Genomic DNA, 23,893 nt, shown 5'->3' with positions numbered 1-23,893 from the left:
AAAAGCAAGTTGTCCAATTTTCCTAGCCATTCTGTATTAGCTAATCGGATAGTAGGCGGTTCAATCTGAGAATTGTCTAGGCCTCCTTCTGCCTCATCCTCACTATCCTTTTCCTTCTCAACAGTCCCCATTACCTGACATACCTGCACTGGCTTATCCTCCTCCCTGCGGTAATATTGCTTTAGCCTATTGATATGACACAGCTGATTCTTTTTCCAGCGATCAGGGGTGTCAATCAAGTAATCTATCTTACCCACTCCTTTGACCACTATATACGGACCACTGAACTGTGCTTTTAATGGTTCCCCCTGTAAATGTAATAATACTAATACTTCATCCCCTAGTTGAAAATTATGGGTTTTTGTATTCTTGTCTGCTCAATTTTTCATATTGATTTGGGATGCTTTAAGATGTTCCTGAGCCACATTGCAAGCTTTCGTGAGCCTCTCCCGGAACACAGATACATAGTCTAGTATCGAAGATTCCTTCTTTGATCTAAGAACCTGTGTTTGATGAGTTTCAGAAGATTATTTCATGTCTGTAAACTAATTCGAAAGGGCTAAAACTTGTAGACTCATTCAGTGAATCTCTCGTGGCAAATAAAAGAAAGTCTAGCCCTTTATCCCAATCATGGGGGGACATTCGTGACCGTATGCTCTAATCATTGTTTTGAGAGTTTGATGGTACCTTTCTAAAGCTCCCTGTGTCTGTGGGTGATATGCTGAAGATTTTAACTGTTTGATACCCAAATTACCCATGACTTCTTGAAATATTTTAGACATAAAATGAGAACCTTGATCCAATTGAACTTCAAGTGATAATCCATATCTCGTAAAGAATTGGCTTAACTTCTTTACTACTTTAGCAGTCATTGTACTCAAAGGAGTGGCTTCTGGAAATCAAGTAGCCATATCCATAAGAGTGAGTATATATTGGTGGCTTGCTTTTGTTTTTGACAAGGGTCCTACACAGTCTACCAATACCCTACTAAGTGGTTCTCAATAACTGGTATGGGAATTAGAGGTGCCAGTTTTATGGTAGGTTGTGGTTTTCCCACCATTTGGCACGTATGGCATGTCCTACAAAACTGCCTCATGTCCTTTGTAAGGCCTGGCCAGTAATAATGCTGACTTATACGTGATTTGGTCTTCTAGATCCCCATGTGTCCTATTAGAGAAATGTCATGAGCTAACCTTAATAATTCCTGGCGATATTTAGGTGGTACCACTATCTGTCGAACAACCATCCAGTCTTCATCACAGATCTATGAGGCGGTCTCCATTTCCTACTCAGAACCCTGTTTTCAACATAATAGCCTGCTGGAACTCCTTTTGCCTCAAGTTCTGTCAGAGCCGAGTGTGCTATTCCATGTAACTCTGGATCAGCTTGTTGTGCTGCAATTAAAGAAGACTTGTTAAAAATCTCATTTGTATTATCTAAATCCCCAGGGAAAGTTTCAGATACTCAGCTATCTGTGGTGCCAATTTTACTTCTGACAATGGAACTTGCTTAGCCATTGCTTGGGAAATATTCCTAGAACTTGTTCCTGTAATTGTTCTGTTTCTTTAACTTCACTTGGTTTCTCTGTGACTACTGGAGAAACTGATACTTTTGCTACGGCCAAATCATTCCCTTGGAGTAGGTCAATTCCCTCTACTGGCAAACTATAGACAACTCCAACAGTTACCATGCCAGACATTAGGTCACATTCTAGATGCACTCGATACAAAGGTATGGGTATATACTCCCTGCCAATACCATTAACTAAAACTTTAGCATTCAGTCCATTTTCTGGTGGAAATGTTATACCTTTCCCCAGCAAAAAGAGTTTGGGTTGCTCCTGTATCCTTGAGTATAACGATAGTTTTGCCTGCCTCACTTGAGGGATATGGAGTTACTTTTCCTTTTGACAAGAATTCATTATAACTTTCAGGTATCTTATTCTGAACCCCTACACTCACTTTGGTTTTTGTATCTTATTTTACTGCTGCCGTTAAAGCTACAGTCTGGTCTGCTGTACTCTCAGTCAGAGCTCCTTTCTCTGCAATAGCTTTGTTTACCCCAACAAGTCCCATAGGTTTACCTTGCAACTTCCAGCATTCTGAATGAAGATGCCCCACCTTGTGGCAATGATAATACTTTGGCTTGCGGACTTCACTTCTACCCTCAGCACCTTCCTTTCTGGCCTGAGGAGGGGATCCTGGGGCATTCCCAGCTGTTCCTTCTTGTTCCCAGCTACTTGCCTTCCTTTCACTTTCCCACTTTCTATCCTTCTTGGGTTTGTGGGGGTGATGGACAAAGAGTTTTGGCTTATTCACATCAGTGATTTCTGCAGCTTGCCTGGCTTTTGAAACTTTCTGGTTCTCTATATGAGTTCTCACCACTGGAGGGATTGAATTTTTAAACTCTTCCAAGAGAATCAGTTCTCCAAGGTTCTCATACATGGCTTCCATCGTTATTGCCCATATTAAATGATCAAAATTAATTTGCTTTCCCCTCTCAAATTCTACATAAGTCTGCCCAGCCAATTTCCGGAGGTTCTAAAACTTCTGATGGTAATCTTCAGGGACTAACTCATACGCAGCGAGAATGGCCTTTTTTGCCATCTCATAATCTGCAGAAGCCTCTTCAAGAAGTATGGCATAAACTTCATGAGCTCTGCAGTGTCCAGCTTTCCTTTGGCCATTTCATTTGTTTGGCTATTTTTTTTTTCAAAAGAAGTGAAAAATGCCTCTGTGTCTCTTTCCTCAAACTTAGGGAGAGCTTGTATAAATTTAAAAAGCTTTTCACTGGGTCCAGGGCTGGATTCAGATTCTTCCTGACCAGAAGATTCTAACTGAATCTTGGCTAATTCCACTGCATCACCCTCTGACTTACTATTTTCTTCTTCTTGTTGCTCTTCTTCCAATTTTAAATGTTGGGCTATTATGTCAATTATCTCTGCTTTTTTAGCACCTGCTTTCAATTCTAAACTCAATTGTGCTGCCAAATCTTTTAGTTTATTCGTTGTAAAAGTTGTCAAGCCACCGAGGGACACATTCTCCTTTCCCAGAGAAGCTGCAGGAATTGCTAATGCCATTCCGATGGTATAACCTTTACCCTATTATACAAGAAACCCGGTTCTTTATTTTTTCTTTCTTTCAACTTATTACTCCTGTCACAATTAATGTAATTAGCATTGGAAACGATCCTGACAAGAGCTCCCAATTAATATGTTACAATCAAGGCAGGAGTAATGCACTGTTAATTCAGTCCCACTACTCCACAGGTCATAGCATATCTAATAAAGTTTCCCACCTATCGAAGAATAGCCAAATTAAACACTGTATTTTTCCCCCAGAATAAAGCACATCAAACCAGGTTTCTTTAAACAACAACATTAACTATTTATTAAAAAATAAATAATAGGTCTTAACTACTAACGAGATAGATCCATATATATGAAAAAAAACTGCTTAATTCATTAACCCTCATATACACGCACATACATTGAAAAAGAAACAGTCAACCAGTTTCAAAAGGGTGTTTTGAAATACAGCTGTTTCTTAGGAATAGAAGGAATAATAAAAAATAATTGATGTTTACGTTCGAGTGACAATTCGCAGTCGGCAGCTCATCAGGCCATCTGGCAGGTCACAGATGCCATTTTCAGGAGGTCTCCATCCACTTTGATACAGATGGGCCTGCTCTGGCACAGAGGGTATTGGGTTCAGGCTCCGTCACTGGATTCCTCTTGGTGCAGGGCATCATCACGTGCTCATGTGGCCATCAAGCCACCCAGAAACCAGCCAGTGAGATCCATTAACAGGAAGGGTTTCCACTCCCTCAATGTTCAACTGGGCTGCGACCACAGTAAGAGCTTCCTCCATGTGTGTGTTCGCTTTCCTGGCAGCTGCCATGACTCCTTCATCCTTTGCCAGTCCAGGCTGCCTCGTATCTTCACTCCATCCCCCAAAGTGTGGATGGATCCAAGGGAAATTCCTTGAAGAGATGGCTACTGACCTCTTTACGGGAGCCCCAGACAGAGGTGAAACAACCAATGCCACCTGCTCAGCAGGCCAACCATTGAACAGGCAAATCTGGTGCCTGGACCGGTTATTTGGCACCCTCCAATATCCTCCTGCAAGAGTTTCTGTCATTGTGGTGGTCTGCTGCACTCTCCATAACATGGCCTTCCAGAGAGGTGTGGACATTGAGGACAGTGAAGCCCTGGAAGAAGACAGCTCATCGTGGGAGGAGCAGGAGGTAAGATAAGAGGAGGAAGAGGGGACGGAGAGGCAGAACACTGAACAGAGAGGTGCCCTTTCTGCAAGACGAGGTGACCTCCTCCTGCCACCATTGGAAAGAGGACCTCCCTCCCGTCCTTACAGCCTGTAGCATTAGATCTAGGTTGGCATCGATGAAGCAAGGATCTGCCCAACCCCTAGTTACAGGCCTCCAGCTCTTGTGACATCTCACTTCTCCCTGGTGCAGTGGAAGGCTTTGGCACAAACCACAGATCTCTCCCTTAGGACAATCAGCAGCCTTAGTGATGGCTGCAATTGGGTGTCTACATGAGCCCCACGCTTGACCTGACTCGCGTCCATTCCTGGTCCCACTGGCTGTAAATCTGTCTCCATATCAATTAAGGGCTTACCCATTTGAAAATCTGAATCTAAACCAGTTTCCCACCGGAGGCGGGTTTCTGACCCAGAAGAAGACCTGGCTCCTGTTTCCCACTTCTGTAACAAAAATACAGCCCTTGTATTCAAGACAAACAGAACTACTTCTATTTGAATTGACTTTGAGACAACACAACCCATCCTGGCTATTGGCATTGAGGAGAACCATTGTTTCCTTGCTGTGAAAAAAATGATTATTAGAAAATCTTCTTAGTCCAAAACTAAAGTAATTCACCTTGATTTAGCTGCATGTCTCCAAACATCAAAATGTTGCAGCAGCGAGATTAGGGGCTGAATTTTTGTGATGGACATGTGAAATGGGAATTAGGACTTGCGTCTGGGTCCTGAACCCCGCTCAAGGGGGGAAGTAGATTAAAGTCACAATTTTTGCAGGAGCAACCACTTAATTGGATTGGAAGTGGGTATGGCTGCCAATTAGGGACCATGGGGGTGAGAGCAGAAGTGGACCAGATGAAATGTGGGTCCGATTTAAATCCCCACAGCAGCCTTTTCTGTGGTGGCCATTTAAATCTGAAAGGAATAAGTATAAGACTTTTTATGCAGATTGGAGTGGACAGAAGTATACTGTTATGACCAGGTGAGAAAGGTGTCTTTTGCTTTCACCTGGTCTTATTGTAACAGGGTTTAATCTGTAACACACTGTTGTGAGCTCCTTCTTTATGAATCCTTGTTCACAGCTTTCCAATTACAAGGCAAGGAAATGAGCATAAACAGGCTTCCATAGGTTTAAAGAAAGAAAGTGAAATTTATTAAATCTTAAACTTAAACTCCAATACGGTTAACACCAACAGATATACGATGTGCCCACGCTAGCATGCACACGCGATACACACATGCAAATAGGGACAGAAAAGAGTAGAAGAAAAATAGAATGGAGAGGTTTGAGTTAGTCTCTAAAGGGAGTTTCTTGTTACTGTTTCTGTGTTTCCAGCTCGCCATAGAGTCCTTACTTTTCGTTGAGACCCAGTATTCTTCTTAAATCTTGTTCACTATAGGGGACTTTTCTCTCTTAGTGCTCATATGTCTTCAATGATTTCCAATGCTGGTGTGAGCGAGATGAGAACAGACAGGAAAGAGGTGTTCTCAGTCCAGGAGAAGAGTGCTTTCTGATTTCAAACACTGTTTTCTCCAATTTAAAACTCTCAGTTCAAACCTCTGCAACAGCCAGTTAGTCATGTGATTAAAACTGGTCTGACCACTTCTTCTGTGTATTGGGGAAGCAACAACTGGGTCCCCATTGTTCCAACACTGTCTGTTACTATGCAAATATCTTTCCAGTCAGGGGCTTGCAATTTTAAGTTTTAATGTTCATGTGGTGAAATAATATGCCTCAATCTTGGCAGGTGGGGGGGTTTGCCTGACAATACGAAGATGGCATTGGAAAACTGGTGGTCTGGCAACTGGAGCATGGTGGGTCCCCCCCCCCCCCCAAGGTTCCCACATAGCGACCTGGAGGTGATGCTTGAGGCTGTGAGGGAGAGGAGAGCAGTCATCTTCCCAGAGGGTGGCAGGAGGAGACCACCAACCAAAACTAAACAGGCCTGGGATGAAATAGCTGCCATCATCAGCAGCAGAAGCATCATTAGAAGAATGTGGATTCAGTGCCATGAAAGGTTCAACAACCTCATATGCCCTGGCAAGATGAGTGCAACCCCAGTCCTCAGGACAGGCCTCTGGGCTTACACTCTCCAGCAGACACACCACCTGAGGAGCCTCAGGGCATATGCTTTTCCTGAACATGGGAGGGGTGTGTGCCTTCAGAATGGCTCAGAGCCATAGTGCTGCTGAGGACCTGTCAGCACTGATACATGCAGCTTCTAATAGGGGCAGATGCCATTGGCCTTAGAGGACAGCAGTGCTTTATCTCCCTCGCTTTTGTCCAAGCAGGAGAAACAGGCACATAATGCCCAGGAAAGGGCGCTGACGGGCTGTGGGGTTTCTTACTACCAAAGGACAATGGAGGAAAGAGCAATGGAGATAGCCAAGATTCCGGACGAAGAGGAAGTCAGCCTGGCGAGATGGGAAACCTATGGTGCAGGTGGTGACTACAGAGGATGAAGCGCCCAATAGCGGGGCTGTAGTGTAAGCCACCCCATCTGGTAGCATTTCGAGCACTGAGTTGCATTGGGTAGTCTCAGCATTGCACTGACCTCTGCTCTCCCAGGCTGGTTCTGATGATCCCTTTATGTGTCTGCCATAGATGCAGGTGTCCACCCGCCGAGACCGTCTCCCTCTCTCTCCATGGCCCAAGAGGAGCCTCACAAAACTGAGGAAGCACTGTCACACATTACATGTGCACTGCCCACCAGCGCACACACTCTCACCTCAGTGGGTCCTGGCACACATTTAGATAGGGTGGCATTGGGTGAGAAGCATGGCACAAGTGTGCAGGAGGAGGTTCCAGTGTCAGATGCAGCTTTGGGCAGTTCACCTTGGAGACGGGAGGACAGACACAGCCCTGCTCAGCTGGGCACCGATGCAGGGCCTCAGGAATAACTGGAAAGGAGGCTGTACCCAGAACAGCATCAGCAGATGTGCTCCCACATGTCAGAGTTCCCTGAGGCAGTGTGGGGTTATGGGCTAAGCTCATCCAGCTCATGTGCAACATAATGGCTCAGGGCTTTGAGCACATGAGCTCCATTGAGAGAGTGGCCAACCTCATGGACAGCCAGTCCTGGCATCATTCTGAGCAGTGTACTGCCATGCACAGGATGCATGCAGCACTGGAGCCTGAAGCGGTCAGTGGCGCTGGTGGTGCAGAGATGTTTGGCGTGGATGCCAGTTGTGCCCAGTTGGTGTCCCACTCCAGCCTTCCAGATGGCTAGAAAATGGTTGAGGTTGTCATGGAGGAGGATGAGAGTGCCACCCCTCACGGGGCACCTTCATCATCCTCGGCCTCCTTGGCTCCTCTGACAGTGGGAGCCTCTATGCAGCATGGTCAAGTGACAGAGGCTGCCCACGCACTGATGCAGTTGCAGCTGCCGCCGGAGATGCCTCCACAGGCACCTCCACGTCAAAGACAACCGCCACATACATCTCGGCGGCAGGCAGAGACCAGTGAGCAGGTTGCCTCCAGCTCCTCTGAGGCCACAAGCGGAGCAGTTGTTGAGTGTGGCAGCCATCATGTCACGCAGAGCACTGACTGGGGTGTCTTATTACTGTCTATGTGCAGTATTTCCCTTTGTTATCATTTTATTGTTACGAGCAGCTGAGAAAGGGGTCTAGGGTTCCCTATCAGCCTTCACCTGGTCTTACCGTAACAGGGTTTAATTTTAAACACACTGTTTTTAGCTCACCCTTGGTGAATCCTTGTTCACTAACTTCCACTTATAAGGCAAACAAACTAGCCAAACGGGTTTTCTTAGGTTTAAAGAAAAGAGGTTGAACTTTATTAAACTTAAACTCTAATTCGGTTAATGCCTACAGATACGCGACACGCCCAGGCTAGCATGCATACGCAATACACACATATAGAGACATAAAAGAGCAGAAGAGATTAAATTGAAAAGTTTTGAGGCAATATCTGAAGATGGTTTTGGTTACTGTTCTTCGAGCTCGCTGTAAAGTCCTTGATTGTAGGTAGGTCTTGCTTTTCGTTGGGACCCAGTATTCTTCTTAAAACCTTGTTCGATGCAGAAGACGTTTCTCTCTTGAAGTTCATGTGTCCTCAGTGAGTCCAGAGGCTTGTGAGAAAGAGATGGGAGCAGACAGGAGAGGTCTTCTCACTCCAGGAGCAAACAGTCTTTATGAGTTCAAAAACTCTGAGGCTAGTTCAAAAAACCCTGGACCAGCCAGTTAGTCATGTGACCAGCTGGTTTAACCAGTCCTGGCTTTTATGGATTGTATCACCCTAGGAGTCTCTGGAATGCTCTTCCTTACACTTTCAGTGTCTGGTGATCAAAATCCATTGTGGGTTGAATGTTTCAGGAAATGGTCCTTTTGTCTCCACAAGAACTGTCTGTTAGTATGCAAATGTTTTTCAACTATGTGCATGGCAGCCCTTGTAACAGGCCTTCTCTTCCCAGAAAGTTTAAAATCAATGTTCATATGACAAAATTAATATGCCTCATTCATGCAGGCCTGCATGACATGATCAATAGTCAAACTTTAAGCCACGCATCTGAGACTCCTTTTATTGTTGGCATGACAAGAAAAAAGGTCTGAGGTGGGTGAAGGAGATCAAGGGTTCTTCCAGGGCGATGGCAAAGCCTCTGGGAAGATCTGTATCCTTCATTGGCAGTAAGTGTTTCGATAATTCAAGCTGTGTCTTGAATGAAAGTGTTAGCACAGGTACCTCAGACTGACTTCCATCCCATGCCCTTCATCCTGGGTCAGAGGGACTCAGTTGAAATGTTCCTGAATCAAAGGATCCCTGACATCCATGGCATCCTGATGAGAAATTCATGACCCATGCTGTGCCCGGCCACCTCCTTATGCAGCCAGGGCACCTCGGTGTTCTGCATTCTCCCCTTCCTCCTCCTCTCTCACCTCCTGCTCCTCCTCTTCCCCCGATGAACAATCTGGTTCCAGGACTTCACTGTCCTCAAGGTTCCCACCTCTCTGGGCCATGTTATACAGAGCTCAGCAGACCACCACAATGACTGAGACCCTTGTAGGAGGCTATTGCAGGGCGTCACATGACCAGTCCAGGCACTGGAACTGCATCTTCAGAAACCTGATGGCCTGCTCAATGGTTGTCCTAGTGAGCCGATGGCATTGGTTGTATCGCCTCTGTGCCCCTGTCTGGGGCTCCCATAGAGGGGTCAGTAGCCATCTCTTCAAGGGATATCCATTGTCCTCCAGGATTCATCCACACACTTTGTGGGGGGAAGGGGGGTGGGGGAAGTGAAGAGCTGCAGCAGCCTGGACCGCTGGAAGATGAAGGAATCATGGCAACTGCTAGGAAAATGAGTGTACACATGGAGGACGCTCTTGTTGTGGTTGCAGACCAGTTGAACATAGAGGGAGTGGAAGCCCTTCCCGTTGATGAATCTGACTGGCCGGATACTGGGTGCCTTGATGGCCACATGCATGCAATCGATGATGTCCTGCATCTGGCAGAATCTAGCGATGGCAGTGGAACCCACTACCCTTTGTGCCTTTGAGGTTTTAGCTGTCGTGTAATGAATGTATTCTCCAGCTCTGGCATATAGGGCATCAGTGATCTGAGAGATGCAGGGGTATGTTGCTGTTTGCGAGATGCCACCAAGGTCTGCAGCTGATCCTTGAAAGGGGCCAGAAGCGAAGAAGTTCATGGCCACAGTGACATTGATGGCCACTGGCATGGCACGGTGACCAGTGCTGCAAGGTGTGAGGCCTTTGGTGACTCAGTCACAGATCTCTGACCATATGCCCAGAAAGTCGCAGTCGCCTGTGGCACTGGCTCCCAATCATCTCCAGGTAGCTTTGTCTTTGGCAGTAAATCCTGGGTGGAGGGTATGGTCTCTGTGTCCTTCCTGCCCTTTGTCCCTCCATCCTGCCCTCCCAATGCCCAGGGCTGTGCCCTTCCTGTGGAACGTATTCTTCCTCATCACCACTGGGCCCAAAATCTGAAAGTCATGCCCCTATCACCAGCTGTTGCCTTCCTTGTGGTCAGCTGATTGCCCAGTTGTCCTTGGCTGCTTTTTCTCCTGCAATTCTGCCCCTGCAATGCCAGGAGGGTGATGGCCCCTGCACTGCCTGAGCACTGACTGGCCACTCTCACCACCACCTGTGCAGCACCAGTGGCCGAGTGCCCCTCTGCGCCATTGCAACTTTTATGCCTCCGGGGTAATTCCCTGGGGCAGCCATGACTGGCTTTCCACTCTGTACCTATCTACTTTAGCTGGTCTGCCCCTACCGTGTATCCAAATGCACCTCAGTGAAACTCTCAACACCTCCTGTTCCTTCAAGTACCTTAATTGATTTTTATCGGGGAACCCGCCCCGCTGAACATGGCTGGGCACCGGGAACGATGTCGCAAAACCAGCACGTGGCTGGCGTTGGTATTTTTGGGCCCTGTCCGCTCCATTTCCACCCTCGTTGGATCTTGAGAATTTAGCCCCAGAAGCTTCTTGGAAGGAGAATACATGTCAGACATGCTGGGCTGAATATTTGTGTCCCGCTGGGCAGGGGTCGAAAATATCGACACCTGCCGGTTTCTTGACACATTTCCCGGCGCCGGCCAGTTTCACCAGGTTCCGCCTGATCCATAGCGACTGTCAATTAAGGTGGTAAAAGAGCTCACCCTATGTTCACACACATACTTTTATATCAGGCAATATAGGATAGTCACCAGGAATCTCATCTGACTACTTTTTCCCCATATTCTTAGCCATATTGAGGACATTGGTGGGATTTTTAGTCAGTCGGTTGTCTGATCTGCATGGACACCCATTAGGTTAGTATCCACGCCACGCTTTTTAGAAAACCGTAAGTGGTAGAGTTTTTGTTTGTGTCTTGCCAAGAATGAGGCACATTAACTTCGCCACATGGACATTAAGCTTCAAGTTGTTGCTGGGAAGAAGAGAAGGCCTGTTACAAGGAATTGCCAGGCCCCTGGCCGGAAAGACATTTTTGCATATTGGCGGACAGTATTAGAACAAAGGAGCTATCCCCTGCTCCCATACAATACACAGAACAGACCCGGTCAAGCCAGTTTAGTCACATGACTAACTGGCTGTCACAGAGTTTGAACTGAGAGTTTTAATTGGAGAAACAGTGTTTGAAGGCAGAAAGCTCCTGGCTGCTGGATTGAGAACATCTCACTTCTGTCTGCTCCTATCTCTTTCTCACCAGCTTCGGAATCCATTGAAGACACTTGAACCCCAAGAGAGAAAAGTCTCCTACAGTGAACAAGATTTAAGAAGAATACTGGGCCCCAATGAAAAGCAAGGGCATTACAGTGAGCTCAAAGAACAACTCTTCAGATATTGCCTCAAACCTTTCCACTTTATTTTTTCTTCTGTTCTTTTCTGTCCCTATTTGCATGTGTGTATCACGTATGCACGCTAGTGTGGGCGTGTTGTGTATCTGTAGGCATTAACCGAATTAAAGTTTAAGTTTTAATAAATTTCACTTTTCTTCTTTAAACCTAAGAAGCCTGCATGTGCTTGTTTCTTTGCCTTGTAATTGGAAAGTGGTGAACAAGGATTCACCAAGGAGAAGCTCAAAACATGGTGTGTTTAAAATTAAAACCTGTTACAGTAAGACCAGGTGAAGGCTGAGGGGGAACCCTAGACACCTTTCTCACCTGGTCGTAACAGTTGCTTGATTTGGAGTGCACATTTTTCCCTATAGTGCTGAAAATTTAGACAGAGATTGGCAGCAACCAAGGCATAGAAAGTGTGTTCAAGGGGACTTACAGAATTTAACCAGCTTAAGCCATGTAGCCCACCAGGACAGAACACTAGTAAGCTTTGACCTGCTTGTCCAGCCAGAACTACTCTACCTATTAAGGCAGATTTATGGGCTTATCTGGAGCCAAGTGGGAGGAGTTCCTCTCCAAGTTCTATTAGTAAGCCCAGCTGACTGGATGTTTAGAAAAGGCACCCTGGCTTGGGATATTGAGGACCAGTCTGGCTCATTTATTGGATCATCATCAGGTTGACTTGGTCCTGCTTTTCCGTTACCCATCTGTCATCTTGGAGTAACCTCCAACTCAAAAAGATCCGATTTACCACTTCTTCTCACAAAGAGGATATTCCTAGCTGGTCATTAGGAACTGTCAAGAGCAGGGTTGAACCCTCAGAAGGTAGTTACCAGATACCACTGTCGGGATAGGCTGGAGCCCTCCATTCCTGCAATAGCTTCCTCTTTTTGCCACAAATACACTCACAGCTTGAACCTCAATCTTGCAAGTAGTCAGTGCAGTCTCAAAGCACAGGACCCATGGTAAAGTTGACATCCAGCAAGACTGCCAGGTACTGGAATGAATTAACAATTGGGACAGATGCCCTTTGTGTGTTCCAGTCAACGACTTTGAGATCTCCTCCTGAGTCATGATGAGCCATAATACAGCACTAGGGACACTTATTACTTAACCAACTGATTATTTTAACATTCAAAGTAGTGAATAAAGCACCCTTGCATTTACAGTAAAGCATTGAATGAGATAGCTAATGCCATTTTTTTGGTCTGTCTGATGCTTTTCCACAACGTGTAAAACACTTATGTACTGAGCCACTGAAAGTTTTGTTATCTTGTCTAAGAGCAACCATTTGCAGTGCTGTCAGATATTGGGCTGGAAATCTAGGGCTGAATTGTAACACTCAGAAATGGGTGGGTTGGGGTTGAGTTACATGTTAAAATTTTTAAAATCTGAAACATGATTGCAACCTGCCTCCAAACCACCCACTTATAGATTTAACCGAGGTGAGACGAGGTAAGCAGCCAACCTGCTCCCAGGAAGTGCGTTGGCACTTTAAATATTTGAAAGAGGTTGGCAGCGTTTGCTGCCAACGCAAGCACTAGGTGGAGCAGTACTGGCACATGAGCCTCATCGATTGAAACACCACAGTCTGAGACGTCTGAGGCAGCTGCCAGTAATAAAAAAGGCACTGCTCAATTTGATAAAATAAAACGATTGAGCCCAAACCCTCTCAGCCCTCAATGGCAGCGATTGCTGCCTCCACACCCCCAACAGTACCCTGCTCCCTCCCGCGGTCGCACTTCTCTTCCCTGCTCCCTCCTGTGATCACCGCTTCCCTTCACATGCCCGCCTGTGATCGCTGCTCCATCCTGCCGCTCCTGCCTGCTCGCAGCTCCATCCCGCCGCTCTTTCCCGCACCCATTGGCTCACCATTCCCTCCCACCACTCACTCCCTGCCTCACCGCCCAGAGAAGCAGGGATGGAGCGAGTGGGGTGTGAGCGGCGAGGGGGTGGAAGTGGCAAGGCAGGATGGAGCAGCAAGCAGACTGGAGTGGGATGGAGCAGTGAAGGGAAGGGGTGATCGTGGCAGTGAGTGGGGAAGGGAAGTGGCAATTGCAGGAATGAGCGGGAAACTGAATGCGGCGATTGACGCATTGATCACAGGAGGGAATGGGGAAGAGAAGTGGCGATTGAGGGATGGAGCAGGGAAGAGAAGTTGTGTTTGAGGCCGCGATCGTGGGAGGGTGCGGGGAAGAGAACTGGTGCTTGAGGCGCCAATCGCGGGAGAGAGCGGGGTACTGTTGGGGGGGGAATGAAGGCAGCGATCGCAACTATTGAGGCGTGGAGCAACACTTGGACATCATTATGTCTGATATCATTATGTGGCGACCTCGCTGCGCGCATGCGCGGACTCATACTGGCAAGCTGGCAAATGTTCAGACACACTGATGATGTTGGCAATTGCTCTGCGCATGCTTTGTGTTGTCAGGCGACACTCCATCTGATTTAACCTGGTTTGCTAGCTTTACAGTGGCTGACCAGGTTTCCCAGGCCTCAGGGAACCTGGCAGCTGTAGAGAGGCGCGGCAAGCTTTGGGAAGAAGGTAGTGCCTTTTCAGCACTGCTTGTGGGCCAGGAGTACTTCCGCCTGACCTACTAAGCCCCCACTGAAAATTAACTGTTAAAGCTCTGAGCATGAAATTCGATATGAGCCAAAAACTGGCAAAGGGATTGCGATATCCAATTAACCTGCACTTTGTACAGCTTTGGTTTCCTGACCTATGGAAGGACATACTTGCCTGAAAAAGTGCAAAGAAGGTTCACTATGCTGATTACTGGGATGAGAAGATTGTCCTATGAGAAGAGATTGAGCAGACTAGGCTTATATTCACTAGAGTTCAGACGAATGAGAGGTGATCCCATTGAAATATATAAAATTCTTAAGTGGCTTGATGAGGTAAATGTTAGGAGGGTATTTCCCTGGCCTGGGAGTCCAGAACCAGGGGTCACAGTCTCAGAATGAGGCGTTGGCCATTTAGGACTGAGATGAGAAGAAATTTCTTCACTCAAAGGGTTGCACCTCTTTGGAATTCTCTGCTTCAGAGAGCTGTGAATGCTCAGTCATTGAGTATATTCAAATGAGAGAGTGACAGATTTTTGGATGTTAGGGGAATCAGGGATATGGGCATAGTGCGGGTAGGTGTAGCTAAGATAGGAGATCAGCCACGATCTTATTGAAAGGCGGAGCAGGCTCGAGATGCTGAATAGCCTATTCCTGCTCCTATTTGCTATGTTCTTATGTTGTTTTGATGCTTGCAGACTTTGTGCTGCCTGCTCATTTACATGAATGTAGCGTGCAGCCAGCAGTGAACCTGTTGTTCAGTGGTTGCATGCCTGATCAGGGGGTGCACAATTGTGAGAGGCTAGCATGAGTTCAAGGTACCGACACAATTTAAAGCCTACCTGCAGCTCTTAAAGGGGAGGTGCATTTTGACTTGTGCTGAAAATCTTTGTCGAGGAGGGTATGAACAAGAAGAAGAGTGGCTATGGCACAACAGAAGAGCGAGTATGCTCCAAAGTCTATGATGTAGCAGTGGAGGCCTTCAAGCAGGAGGTGGACAGGAGAAGAGAGGTCTACTATACCCAGGGAACCAGGAGGCCCACCAGACAGACACTGCCAAGGCTGTGAGAGCAGATAACCTTGCCGGACAATGCTCGCGTGTAGCCCCAAGGATATGGATGCAGTGCAGCAAGATGTTCAATGACCTTGCACAAGTAGTCAAGGTCAGTTAACAGTTCTTCAAATGCCATATCCTACCAACTGCACCACTAGCCTCATGCTCTGCTTAATGTACCATACCCCCATAATTCACCTTCCAGCAATCTCGATCAACCAGGACTCACACCCCACATTCATAGCTTCACCACACCTTCACACATTTAGCACGTCTGCAAGCCTCACACCTGCATTTCACAGCTTGCACATGCTACCAGCTATTGAACCATGACAGTAATATCAGCCAAACACATTGCACCACATTCACTGACACACTTCCCTCTCTCTTGCAGGGCAAGGTGGCTCACACTGAAGGCAGTAGCACCTAGCTGGCAGGGGACAGACACAACAGCATGTCCTCACGCAGTTGGAGGAGACGGCGCTCTCCATCATTGGAATGGCCGTGACTGAGGCGGTAATGAGTGGTGGGGCTAAAAACATCGAAGGTGACGGTATCCTCATACTTAATCCTCCTCACATCCCTCTTACCCCTCATCCCACAAACTCCCGCTGCAGATGGTCTGATTATACAGCTGTTTGGTTTCAACACCCGCCGCTCCCCCCCCAACTCATCACCCCCACCCACAACTCCCTGAAACCCTATATGCTTTTCTCCTTTCAGATATCCGAGAACTGCCTTCAGGTCAAGGCAGTGGTGGAAGTACCAGAGTGGAACAGTAGGAAGACAGTGATGATGATAAAACACCGACACTTGCTCTCACAACCACAGCCACCAGATCAGATACTGACACTACGTGCACCTAAAGGCAGGATCTGTAGCCAGTGCCTGCTTGTCGGAAGTGAGGTTCCACACAAGCTCTGCTACAGAGGTTGCAGATAAAGACTTATGTGGCATTTAGAAAAAGGCTGATGGATAGGCAAACAGAAATGGGGTGTGTTGGCAGGCCTACCCCACAGCCTGCTGTCACTGTCAAGGAGCATGGAAGAATCCAGTACCAACCTTGCACAGAGCTTGGAGCCCATCCTTTCCAGCGTGGAAGTGTTCGTCAACTTCATTAGTACACTTTTGGACCGAGCCATGATGCAGCGTATGATGGCTGCTGTCTCAGCTTCAGCTGCCATATAAACAGAAGCCACCCAACATCTAAGTGCTTCTGTGAAAGCTCAGCCTGAAGTCGTGCAAGCTCAGGTTTTTACCACAAATGCTCAGACTTCTGCAATCATAACTCTGGAAACCAGAGTGCAAAGCGACTTAGAGATTCTCACAGCAGTCCAGCAATTTATCCTCATTGCTAGGTTTGTGGAGATTCTGGCCCAAGGGAGTGGCAGTGGTTCTGTGGAGCATGATCTTGTAGTCGTCTCTTAGGACTTGCTGTTGCCTATCATCCAGCCAGCCCAAACTGCCGCCGCCAGTGCCAAGGTGGTGCAGAACTTCTAGGGCCAGAGCTGCTCAAGATCGCCCTGCAAGGCGACGTGCAGTCTCCCCCACTGAAAGTCAACAGCCTTCTACCAGCCATTCTGCAGCTACTGGGTAGCACTGCTTAAGAACACTAGGTCAGTAATGGTACACAGAAGATAGGCACTAAGGGAATGTACAAGGGTGATTATTTAACTTTTGTATGGAATATTGGATAGTTTGATTGATAAAGTGGATTTGGAATGTCTGTTTTTTGGTGGCTTTTATTTCAGCATTGCGGCCAACAGGTTGCTCTGATGGTCAGTTTCAGAGGGAATGTAAGGTGTGGGATTGTTGTTGAATGGAGTATCGGGGTTGCGTTTGCTGGTACCAAAGTCGGTACTTTGGAGCCAATCGTGACTGCCCGGCTGGAAATGAGATGTGGTGATTGTCTCCTCTCGTCCTCCTGCTCCTTCTCCTCCTCCTCAACTGCTCATTGTATACCTGGTGGTAAGGACTGTCGCCTCATGATGATGAGTTTGTGTAGGATACAGAAGACCACAACAAATCATGACATCACTGTGTAGGGCTTGTGCAGAATGTTCCAGACAGTGGAAGTGTTTATTAAGCACCCCAATGATCTGCGTGATGACACAAGAACACAAGAAATAGGAGCAGAAGTAGACCATATGGCACATCGAGCCTGCTCCACCATTCAATACGATAATGGCCTGTCTTGGGCATCAATTCCACTTTCTTGCCCGCTGCCCACATCCCTTGATTCCCCTTGAGGTCAAAAATCTATCTATCCCTGCCTTAAATTCAATGATGGAGCATCCACAACCTCTGTGGTAGAGAATTCCAAAGATTCACAATCCTTTGAGTGAAGTAATTTCTCCTCATCTCAGTCCTGAATGATTGGCCCCTTATAGTGAAACTATGTCCCCGTGTTCTAGATGCCCTGACCAGTGGGAACTATCTCTCAGCTTCTACCCTATCAAGCCTTTTCAGAATCTTGTATGTCCCAATTAAATTGCCTCTCATTCTTCTAAACTCCAGAGAATATAGGCCCAATTTACTCAGCCTCTCATCATAGGACAGCCCCCTCATCCCAGGGACCAATTTAATAAATCTTCACTGCATTGCCTCCAGTGCAAGTATATCCTTTCTTAAATGTAGAGATCAAAACTGCACACAGTATTCCAGGTCCGGTCTCACCAACGCCCTGTACAGTTTCGGTAATACTTCTTTATTCGTGTACTGCAATCCCCTTGCAATAAAGGCCAACATGCCATTTGTCTTCCTAATAGCCTGCTGCACCTGCATGTTAACTTTGTGCATTCCTTGTATGAGTACCCCCAAGTCTCTCTGAACATCAACACTTACCAGTTTCACACCTTTTAAAAAAATATTCCGTTTTTCCATTTTTACAACCAAAGTGAACAACTTTACACTTTCCTACATTATACTCCATTTGCTATCTTGTTGCCCACTCACTAAACCTGTCTGTATCTCTTTGTAGCCTCTCTACGTCCTCCCGCAGATTACCTTTCCGCCGAGCTTTGTATCATCAGCAAACTTAGATACATTACTCTCTGTCTCTTCATCCGTCATTAATATGGAGTGTAAGTAGCTGAGGCCCCAGCACTGATCCATGCAGCACCCCAATATTCACTGCCTGTCAACTTGAAAATGCTCCATTTATGCCCACTTTCTGCTTCCTGACTGTTAACCAATCCTCTATCCATGCTAATATATTACCCCCAACACCATGAGCCTTTATCTTGCCTATTAATCTTTTATGTGGCAGCTTATTGAATGTCTTTTGGAAATCCAGGTATACTACATCTACTGGTTCCCCTTTATCTACCCTACTAGTTAACATTCTCAAAAAACTCTAATAAATTTGTCAAACAGGATCTCCCTTTAGTAAAACCATGCTGACTTGTTCTAATCATACTATGCTTTTCCAAGTGCAATGTTAAGCCTTCTTTAATAATAGTTTCCAGCATCTTCCCAATGACTGATGTCAGGCTAACTGGCCTGTAGTTCCCTGTTTTCTCTCTACTTCCTTTCTTGAAAAGTGGTGTAACATTTGACAACTTCCAATCTGAAGGGACCATTCCTGAATTTAAGGAATTATGGAAAATAATTTCATGCGGCAGCATGGAGCTTGTTATATGCATGATGCCTATGCGTGCTTGGGTTGCAGACTGGATACATGAGCCAGTTGGTCAGCAGACAGCCCTTGTCACCCAGTAGCCACCCTCTGGTTTCTCATGGTGGCTCAAATGCTTACGGTACAGTGGACTGCTGCAGAATAATGACTGCTGCCAGGATACTAGACATTCACCTTTATGATGCGCTGTGTATGGTTGCACATGAGCTGGACATTTTTTTTAATTCTTACATGGGATGTGGGCATCACTGGCAAGGCCAGCATTTGCTTCCCTTCTCTAATTGCCCATGAGAGGAGTGGAACCCATTGTGGTTATGGTATCTCTCTGTATTTACATGCAGCGCCCAAAAAAGGGGCATGTGAGCAGTCAATAGCATCCTGCACCATGGGAAAGCCTGCAATCCTAGCAAAGCTGCATTATTCCTCTGCCTACTTCTGTCTGGAAAGAAAGAATGCAATATATTTTCTTCTCTGCATACAAAGCATCAGTGACCTCCCTCAGACAACAGTGGATGGTGAACTGTATAATGTTGGATAAAAGCAAAATACTGCAGATGCTGGAAATCTGAAATAAAAACAGAAAGTGCTGGAAATACTCAGCAGGTTAGGCAGCATCTGTGTAGAGAGAAGCAGAGTTAACGTTTCAGGTCTGTGACCTTTCATCAGAACATTGCAAAATGTTGGAGATGTTGCCTGTTTCAGCCTGGAAGGAGCCTGATGTGAAGAGGTTCATGGTCATGGTCACCTTTACAGCCACTGGTAATGCCGTCCTCACCCTGCTCTGAGGCTGCAGGTCTGCTTGCAATGGGTTGCAGATTCAGTGAGCACCTCCTTAGTAAAACAGAACCCTCGCGCACACTCTACCTCACTGAGGTTGAGAAAGGAGAATTGTTCCTTGAAGACCCTTTGTGGTTATGGCCTCCTGCTAAGTGCCCTTCTCCCCTCCTTCTCCTCCTCCATCTTCGAGCAATTTTTCCTCCTCGGTGTCATTTCTGCTCATTCTCTCTGTCATGCTGCAGGCTAAGGGAGATCAAAAGTACAACACCCACAACAGGGAGCAAGTGATGAGAGCAGAACTCTTGAAGAGAGAACCAAGGCCTTCACCACATGCCACACCACTCCCTGTAGACTTCACCAACTTTAAGTAGCAGTACAAACCTCCAAACAGTTCTACTAACTCAGCAGCAGCAAGCAAAAGTCTATCAGCAACTAATCTAAAAGTGGCTTTTTATCCGTATAAATAGCGCAGGTGGACATATTTCTGTTCCTGAATGTATATTCAGATTAAGAGAGGGCGTTAATTGGAGTGTAGAGGCCGGAAATGGCACTGCTAGAATCAAATCAGCATTACATGCTGACCGATGTCACAGCATGTCTACTCTGCATACTTCCGCCGCATGTCCGTAGCGCATGCACTGACGCCATACCCAAAATGATGTTCAGCATGGTCCTTTTTTGTCTCTTTTTCCTGTCTCGTAAATTATCCATATTTCTTTCCCCTTCTGTATTTCTCTTTCTGTATTTAATTTTGCATGGAATTCAACAATTCTAATTTCCACTTCCTTCTCTGTTATTCCTTCATTTATTTCTCAGTCTTACAATCTGATAGGTTAAGAAGATATACAGTTGCTTGCCCTGTTCACTCAGGTCCTGGATGCTTGGTTTCCCACGCTGTCCAAATTGCCACAAAAAAATTTAAAAACCAAAACATGCATGGGCAAGTCCATCTAATAGCAGATGCCATTAGTTGATCTGCGACAGCAAAATCTGGGTTGACATTTTTTTTTAGAAGAAACATTTTATGCTCCAGATTTTTTGATTCAGTGTGCATGACTTCTACACCTACCAGGCAGAATCCATTACTGCTTTATACGCCAAAGTGTTCTGGGCTAAGCCTACTTGTTTCATTACATCGCAGAATTTAAACATCGACATATGGAGATTGATTTTGCGACCCCTGCACAGAGCTGTCAGTGCCAGTATAGATAAGTTTTAATGTGAATAGCTGACAAAGGAAAATTCTATTTGGTTCATGTTTGGAGTTTAGAAAAGTACTTGCAAAAGAATTCAATGCTTCAATCATTCAAGACACGGATTAAAAGGACATAGTTGGCTGGAGTGGATATGCCTCTTCCCAAGCACAAACACTTACATAATCCCCCAAACAATACTTTAAAATACACAGTTTCTATTGTACAATTCCTCCAAATAAATCCAGGAGCTTCCAACAGTCCCAAAGACTGAGGCAGCGTTTCTTGTTACAACCTCTGTAGAGATCGTTAACTTTAAAACAAGAGATATGAACTCCCCGGAACAATTAAAGAATTACATGAGAAGATTTCACGTTTTGAGACTTACTATAACAACTAAACTCAAAATCAACATTCACTGAATAGTACTTAGTAGGTAGCTAATACACTAAATTAGAGAAAGGTATTTCCCATTAACTTATTAACACACTTGAAAACCCCACACCACATTTATACATTACAGTGTTCTCAGGAAAAATAAGGTATCCTTGTTGTTAAAAGTCCCAGACTCTTCCCAGTTGTGATGGATTGGTTCTCCCAGTCCTTTTCAAAGCCAGTGTCCTTCTCACTCACTTCTTCCAAGCACATTTGACCTGGACTTCCCTTAATAAGGCAATTTCTGCTGATCCAATTGGTCTTTTCTTCTCCACAAACCTCAAATTTTGAATTGGCTTCAAATCTTCATAGCCTTTTGCTATATCTGTGATCTGTTGAGAGTTGTTGTTTCTCTCTCTCTTTCTTTTGAGGCTGCCACTGCTCGTCTTCGTGTCTTCCTTTCAGCCTGCCATATCGAGGGAATCCTGTTGAATTTGTCCAGAACAGAAGTCAATAGTCGTTTGGCTTTTACTATATTCAGAGTCCATATGTCTAACTATAGCAAAATCACCTGGGCCTTCCTTTGTTTCTGGTTGTTAAAGATTACAACTCGAATTTGCATTTTCAGCACCCCTGGCTCCCTGTTTACAATGTGAGAGTCTGGAAGAGTGAAATCCATTGTCCATTACGTGTATCAACCCTACACTCTGCTTTCAAAAGGGTCTTTGATCAGGGTTCCTGATTCTCATGGTAACCAGAACACGTGGCTTGACTCTGGGCAGACTTGGTGTGAGGTCAAATGTCTCCTCCGAACCCATTTTACACTGCATTAAAGATCAGTTTTTGAAACATAACCATATCACAAAGAGCAGCATTCACAACATTGTTCTTGTGCCTGGGTGTGTTGAATCTTGTCAAATAGAGTAAAATCAGGTGAGGAGGTTTGCACACCCATAAGGATGGAAAATTATGCAGGCTTCCTTGTAGCTATGTGATATTCCCCACCTGATTTTCCTCTATGTTCTGTACCAAGGCGATCCAGTACATGCAAGCAAAGGAACAGGAAAGTCTGTCATTTGCTTTCTGGCCTCTCTCACTGGCAACAAAGGTAACATCGCTATCTGAGTCATAAAGCAAGGACCTAGTTCGATTTTCAGGGCAGTGTCAGAGCACTGCAATTATCCACAGTGCCGCAGATTGGCATAGGGAAAATCAATTAGGATTCCGACAATCTCTGCCAGAAGTTGCTATGTTTGGACATTGGATGAGCACAGAATTAGATTTGGCTGTTATGCTTCACAGCTGAATAACTTGCCTTCACTCCCTTTGGGGGTCTGACATGAAGAATTGCCATGTGGGCAATCAGTTGCAGGGGAGTTTTACCCCAGCCAATACCTTCAAGTGGAAAAAGCATTAAGTTGGAGAAAGGAAACTTACTAGTGTCATGCAGGCCCCCACCTGCCAAGAATGAGGCATACATATTTCGCCACATGGACATTAAATTTTAAAATTGTTACTGGGAAGAAAAGAAGGCCTATTACAAGGGGTTGCGAAGCCCCTGGCTGGAAAGACTTTTTTTTCGTACTAGCAGACAGTGTTGGAACAGAGGAACCAGTCCCTGCCCCAATAACCAGAAGAGACCTGGTCAAACCAATCAGTCATGTGATCACCTGCTGGCCAACTAGGGGAGTTTTTAAATTGGAGAAACAGTGCTTGAAAGCAGAAAGCTATTTGCTCCTGGACTGGAAAATACCTCTCGTGGCTGGCTTTCCGCAGCCTCTGTCCTGTCTGCTCTCATCTCTCTCAGCAGCTTCAGAAACCATTGAGACATATGAACCCCAAGAGAGAAAAGTCTCCTACAGTGAACAAGGTTTAACAAGAATACCCTGCCCCAACGAAAAGCAAGATCTACTTACAAGCAAGGACTACAGTGAGCTTGAAGCACAGTTACAAAAGCCCCTCTTCAGAGATTGTATCAAACTTCTTTCTTTTTCTTCTGCTCTTTTCTGTCTCTATTTGCATGTGCGTATCGCATATGCATGCTCGTGTGGGTCGTGGCATGTATCCGTAGAAGTTAACCGAATTAGAGTTTAAGTTTTAATAAAGTTCACTTTTCTTCTTTAAGCCTAATAAAACCTATTTGTGCTCATTTCTTTGCCTTATAATTGGAAAGCGGTGAACAAGGATTCACCAAGGGGGAGCTCAAAACAGTGTGTTTAAAACAAAACCCTGTTACAGTAAGGCCAGGTGAAGGCTAAAAGGGACCCCTAGACACCTTTCTCACCTGATTGTAACACAAGTCTCACACATTGATAATAGTCAATGCAGCAGAAGGTAAAAGCAACACTAATATTATCATTTTCCAATTAGGCAATAATTATCTTGAAGGTGAGGAAGAAAAGTGAAGACAGAAAAAAATCCGATAGTTTCTTATTTGAAAAGCACATAGGTTTTTAAAACAATGGACATCTGAAGGAAATTATTTTCTCCAGACAGAGAGAATTTGTTTAATATGAGAGCCAAGAAAGCTTTATGGGAAAAAATCTTTACTCTTCCTAAGTAAACAGGACTTGCTTTGCTTTTTTTAAAATTTAAAAACGTTAATCTCATATTTCCTTGAGACAACCCCAAGAGACACCACTTTGACTCCTCTGCAGACATACTGCGACATTTGTTTGGAAGAATCTCTAACAATGTTGTGTATTT

At 45.6% G+C, this 23,893-nt stretch overlaps 1 protein-coding gene across 2 annotated transcripts in view; it reads left to right on the top strand.

The window, feature by feature from the left end:
* LOC137370985 (NADPH oxidase 4) overlaps positions 1–23,893 on the top strand; it is a 265,074-nt gene that overhangs the window by 82,926 nt on the left and 158,255 nt on the right. The gene's annotated exons all lie outside the window — the stretch shown is intronic.

Source organism: Heterodontus francisci, chromosome 6 (assembly GCF_036365525.1).
Source record: "Heterodontus francisci isolate sHetFra1 chromosome 6, sHetFra1.hap1, whole genome shotgun sequence".
Classification (NCBI taxonomy): domain Eukaryota; kingdom Metazoa; phylum Chordata; class Chondrichthyes; order Heterodontiformes; family Heterodontidae; genus Heterodontus; species Heterodontus francisci.
The sequence above is the reverse complement of the archived record's forward strand: the minus strand, read 5'-3'. Positions and strand labels throughout refer to the sequence as shown.